Here is a 6,106-nt window from a genome sequence, read left to right on the forward strand (position 1 = left end):
ACTCTTAAGGAATGCAAATTACATCATTTATCCTGTTTAAAAGGGTACTTAATTTTCATATAAACTTATCGATTATTCTTACTTAGCCCAAATACAGCGTATTGAGGTCATAATAACTCAAGATATACATATTTATCGAATCGTAGGAAAATATACTCGTTATAATATACGTGTTTATTTCTTAATGAAAATAATTGCTTTATATATACGAATATATTTCGTACGAAATTGAAATATATTTTTTATAAATTCATATTTAATTAATACATATAAATATAACATGATTAATAAAAAATATCAACATTTTTATTTTATGAAAATAAATATGCCAGAAATCAAAAAAATATTTCCACTAATACGATAATTTTTTAAAAATTTTTACATAAAATATATTTCATAATTTTATATTGCAAATTTTTATATTTAATTTATTTTTTTTATCATCAACGACCATACACGGGTGATCGAAATTCAAAAAAATTAAGTATTAAAATTATATAAAACAATAAAGTTAATTGGACATCAAAATCGTCCCTTGAGCGGATAAATCTTGCACAGCAAATATAGACGAGGAGAGCAAATAATGGAAGAGAGACAGAGATAGGGTAAAAATATTGAAATCAGCGCCATCTTCAGAGTGCCGCAAATGAAACACAAAAAGAAAGGACAAAAAATGAAGGATGGAGATAGAGTAAGAATTGATCTTTAGTGTCATCTCTTGAATACTAAAGATATCTTTTCATAATTATCTTTTTAAATGTATTCAAGAGATGGCGCAGATGTTCAATTCTTATTCTACTTTACCCTACCTAGGATAAATATCTTTGATATTCGTGAAATGACGCTGATAGTCAATTCATCCTCCATCTCTTTCACATTCTTTCATTCTTTAGTTTTTCATTTTTTCTTTTTAAGTTTCGTTTACGGCATTCTGAAAATGGCATTGATATCAATACTTGTATCCTATCTTTGTCTTTGTTCTATTATTTGTTCTCTTTATCTACTTCTTGTTATATTACTTATTCTTCAAACTAAAATATAATTATAAGCTATCAATTAAACAAGTTATTTTAAAACTCTAAGTTTCGACAACAATTGTAAAAATAAACAATAATTATATCTTTTTAATGAAATATCATTGCATATTTACAGCTGTAGAACTATTAGAGATACAAATGTGTAGATTAGAAATTATTGATTGTTGGTTAAGAAATTAAGGATAAATTAATATGTATTGTTCGTTTCATACTGTTTATTCTATTATTTAATATAGATAAGGAAAGCAAATAATGAAAAAAGATAGAGATATGATAAAAATATGAAAATTAACGCCATCTCCAGAATGCCGCAAATGAAACTTATAAAACTTAAAAGACGGAAAATAATAGATGGAAAATAAAAGACGGAAAGGATAGAAATAGAATTAAGAAATAACTACCAATACCATCTTTCGAATTAAAGATATCATTATAAGATAACATACGATGCAGTAGAACTTGATGATCAACGCCATCTTTTGAATCATCTTTTAGAAAAATGTTTTTAGCACTCAAGAGATGACGCTGAAACTCAATTCTTATTTTATCTCCATCCTTCTCCAACTATTTTCTGTCTCTTTTTTTGTGTTTCATTTGCGGCACTCTGAAGATGGCGCTGATTTCAATATTTTTATTCTATCTCTGTCTTTCTTCCACTATTTGCCCTGTTCGTCACGTTGTGGCGCGTGTCCGCAGATAAGATATACGATGTCAATCGAATATACTTTTATCATTTCTCTTTCAAAATTATAATGTGTCAGAATTTTCAATGATCCAAATATAATGACTATAAATATTTCATCACATTTTTATATTAATTAAATTAATAATTCATTATTTTTATAAATATTTCTTTCTTATCGTATTTAAAAGACAATTTTTAAATACGATTTTTCGACAATTTTCCTAATTATTCTTAATTTACCGTTTGAATTGAAATATTTGTTAAATTGTTTTAGATTTTATTTGTAAAAATAGTCACTTACAGAAATAATAATCCCCATACTCGTTTGAACGTTTATGTTCTTCCCCATTGATTTCAACTTTAATTCTACGCCAAACTAGAATAAAAAATATACGTGTACATGTTATTTAATCTGAAACTTTTGAAATTTATCTTTTGACTGGATATACTTACCATCTCTAAAAAATTTTCGAATATTTGACTTATGAGATATTTTATTAGCTCGACACGATTTATTCTGTTCCTCGATTGAACTTATATCCTCCTCCATCTTTACTTCAAATTATCCATTCATGAATAAATAATACGCAATATTCTAAACAAAAAATGATAATATTTATATTAACGATCGATCGAATATCGCGATAATTCTATAGATTCATAATTTATCTGTATTTAAAATACAACATACTATAATATTAGTACAAAATATTTGATATCAATAATAATAAGTTTTTATTTATAAAGAAACGTGTTAAAGAAACGTTTCTACTTGTTGCGATATTCTATGTTACGAATATAATAAAAATATTGTTTTTGACATTATGAAAATTTTATTTTACACATTTTGTTGATATTACTGTTAACATTGTTATACAATTCAACACATTATATGAGAAAAATATTTACTAAAAGCTAAGATACATTGAATTATCATTTATTAGAGTTACTTGCTAATTATTCTAAACGTGAAGACAAATATAAACAATATTTACATTATACATAGTTACATCATAGACACGTTTCAATTCTGTTTTCTTCTATTCGACGCTGATATTTTTTGCAATGCATCTAACGTATAATGCAATCATATGATTGTTGTATTGAAAATAAACTTTTAAAATAAGTGTTGTTAAAATACGAGTGTTATCACATATATTCCATTGCATATTTCATATTGAACACAGAGCGATAATAAATTTTCGCTAAATAGAATTTGGATATATTTCAAGAATTTAATACGAGATATATATTCGTTTGTAAAATAACTAATGTCTCGTTTGTACTCCGTTGACCTAGTTATTACACACAATGCAAATTTCTTTTACATTCTAACCGGTTATATAAATACGATACATTTACTTGTAAAATCTTGAACAATTAAAGAGATACGTAATATTCATATCGAAATCGAGCTTACACGGCATGTGCGATGTGTACACATGTACCATTTACTTTTTATCGAATAACACGTATTTCGAAAGACAGGTTATCTGGATTTAATACAGATTATATTAGCGGAATGATCTTATGTTGTAGTACGTAAAACTGCAAATATATATCACAACCTTGCATCACCTTATTACGAAAATTTTCTAAACGGAATAATTTTAAATTTTATAAATAATTGCTTCTCTTTAGAGATTTGAAGAATCTAACATTTATGTGAAAAGTATTCATAATTGCATTTAAGTAGCAGAATAACGAGAATATATATATTTATTTTTTCTTGCCAAAACGAATCGAGACAATTTTATTGAAACGAAAATGCCAGAGAAATATTTTTGCTCGATTTCTGTTACGTCGGTTAAAACATATAATAAGTATAGTACCGATTTAAATATTAAACAAATATTAAATAAGTATTAATTTATATTCATTTATCTACATCAAAGCAATGGTACTTCAATTAATATATTGTTTAATACGTCGTTAAACTATATGGAATGTTTAATGTCACGATTGATTTTATAAAAATAATAGAAAATTTATACACGAATAAACGAAAGATTCATTGTGATTACCAAATAAGAACAGGAGACGGGGATGGAGAGTAAAAAAGACTTACGTTTTACTATACAATCGTCACCTGACTCCGAGTTGCAGTTTCTTCAAGGATTTCAACGGAATCGAAATTTCTCAATCGCTCTATTCACAAAAATACGATAACGCAACGGATGGAATCGACGAATGGGAGGAGTTCGCCGCAGCTATTGTTCATAAAATTACGGCCCGTGGCCATTCGATTTCAAAATCGAACTCTTACTCAACCCTACTTAAAAGAAATCGTGTCGAGCGGATAGATGTTCGAACGAAAGAAGAATGGAGAAGCCCGATCCGCGAACGCGGCAACGATTCGCGGATGCCAACTAAAATGCAAACTAAAATCCGGGAATCTTCGGTGGTTGTAGGATAACGAAAGGCTATTCGTCACTTTGAACTTGGCCGAATAACGCGAACGGAAGAAGTAATTTTGGCCGGTGGCCAGTGTCTTCCCACGCGACATTTTGTATTTTTCTACGCGAGGTTGTTGAAACACGGATAAAAACGTACCGATTTTTATTATTATTATATAATTGCGCGTGAAGAAACACGGAATTACGATATCCGGCGAAAAATTAATTTTCCAATCAGCGTTGCAACTTGTCGTTCAAAAATAGAAATTCGATCGCTGATCGAAGTTGTTGATAATCCCTTTCTTTCTCTCTTTCTCTCCTTCATTCCCTTCGAAACGATGCGAAGAGAGCAAGATCGAAATCGGGTGAGTCGAAAAATTAATTTTCCAATCAGCATTGTAACTTGTCGTCCAAAAATAGAAATTCGATCGATGATCGAAGTTGTTGATAATCCGTTCCTTTCTCTCTTTCTCTCCTTCATTCCCTTCGAAACGATGCGAAGAGAGCAAGATCGAAATCGGGTGAGTCGAAAAATTAATTTTCCAATCAGCATTGTAACTTGTCGTCCAAAAATAGAAATTCGATCGATGATCGAAGTTGTTGATAATCCGTTCCTTTCTCTCTTTCTCTCCTTCATTCCCTTCGAAACGATGCGAAGAGAGCAAGATCGAAATCGGGTGAGTCGAAAAATTAATTTTCCAATCAGCATTGTAACTTGTCGTCCAAAAATAGAAATTCGATCGATGATCGAAGTTGTTGATAATCCGTTCCTTTCTCTCTTTCTCTCCTTCATTCCCTTCGAAACGATGCGAAGAGAGCAAGATCGAAATCGGGTGAGTCGAAAAATTAATTTTCCAATCAGCATTGTAACTTGTCGTCCAAAAATAGAAATTCGATCGATGATCGAAGTTGTTGATAATCCGTTCCTTTCTCTCTTTCTCTCCTTCATTCCCTTCGAAACGATGCGAAGAGAGCAAGATCGAAATCGGGTGAGTCGAAAAATTAATTTTCCAATCAGCATTGTAACTTGTCGTCCAAAAATAGAAATTCGATCGATGATCGAAGTTGTTGATAATCCGTTCCTTTCTCTCTTTCTCTCCTTCATTCCCTTCGAAACGATGCGAAGAGAGGAAGATCGAAATCGGTTGAGTCGGAAGGGAAGGGGTTGGTTGGATCGTCGGTGTTTAAAAGCTCGGTTCGTCTCTCGCGATGGAACGGTTAACTGTACAAGCCTGGAGAGGCCTGTGGCTGGCTCCTCGAGACTTTCCGTTTGACGGAAGGCGGCAAATTCCAGATAGTAACTGTCGTCGGCGGAATGATCGGTCAGGCTAGAAGGAAGGCATTTAATACGCCTTTAGCGAGGCGCGGCCGGCCGGTCGAGGTGAGCATCGCGCGGCCACGCAAGAAAGTCAGCCCGGTCAGTATACGGCACAGTTAGCCTGGCAGAAGCTTGTACAGAGACCGGCTCCTACTAAGAAATTTATATGGCGGCCTAACCAGCAATTGCACAGCCACCCCGAGCCGCGAGTTCGTTTATCGGATGCTGCGCTAATTGGACCACCGGCCGATCCCAAATGGACAAACTCCCCTCCCTCCGTCCACCCCAAAAAGGATTTCGTCCTTCCCAACCATTCCAATCCTTCTTCTTTTCCACGCTTTTTGCCGCGATGCCCGATGCTCGCCCGTAATTCGACAGACTTTTTTTCAATCCGGATCAGACGCGAAACGTTTCCTCATCCGGGAATTTATGGCTGGATTCGTCGAGGTCGAGCGTCGAACGAGGTCGAGGTCTTCTTTTTTTTCTCTCCTTTCCAGCTTTCGAATTTTCAGATCGGAACGAGAGAGTCGAATATCGATCGAAATTGGACGCGAGATGGGCAGGAGGAGGAGGAGAAGGAGGAAGAGGAGGAGGATCGTTCGAGGCGAAATCGAGGTGGCGCGACGAAATATAACTGTCTTGTTCGCGGTTCTATAGAAGAGGCACGAGC

The 6,106-nt window shown here is 33.1% G+C and overlaps 1 long non-coding RNA gene across 1 annotated transcript; it reads right to left on the bottom strand.

The window, feature by feature from the left end:
* Nucleotides 1-2,020: 2,020 nt before the first annotated feature.
* LOC102680481 lies at nucleotides 2,021-4,217 on the bottom strand. Its single transcript, XR_004150966.1, has 3 exons — nucleotides 3,791-4,217; nucleotides 2,176-2,317; nucleotides 2,021-2,098 (listed from the first exon to the last, which is right to left on the bottom strand). It is a non-coding gene; the product is annotated as an uncharacterized LOC102680481 (long non-coding RNA).
* Between the last annotated feature and the right edge of the window lie 1,889 nt (nucleotides 4,218-6,106).

This window comes from Apis dorsata, unplaced genomic scaffold, assembly GCF_000469605.1.
Source record: "Apis dorsata unplaced genomic scaffold, Apis dorsata 1.3 scaffold_396, whole genome shotgun sequence".
NCBI classification, from domain to species: Eukaryota; Metazoa; Arthropoda; class Insecta; order Hymenoptera; family Apidae; genus Apis; species Apis dorsata.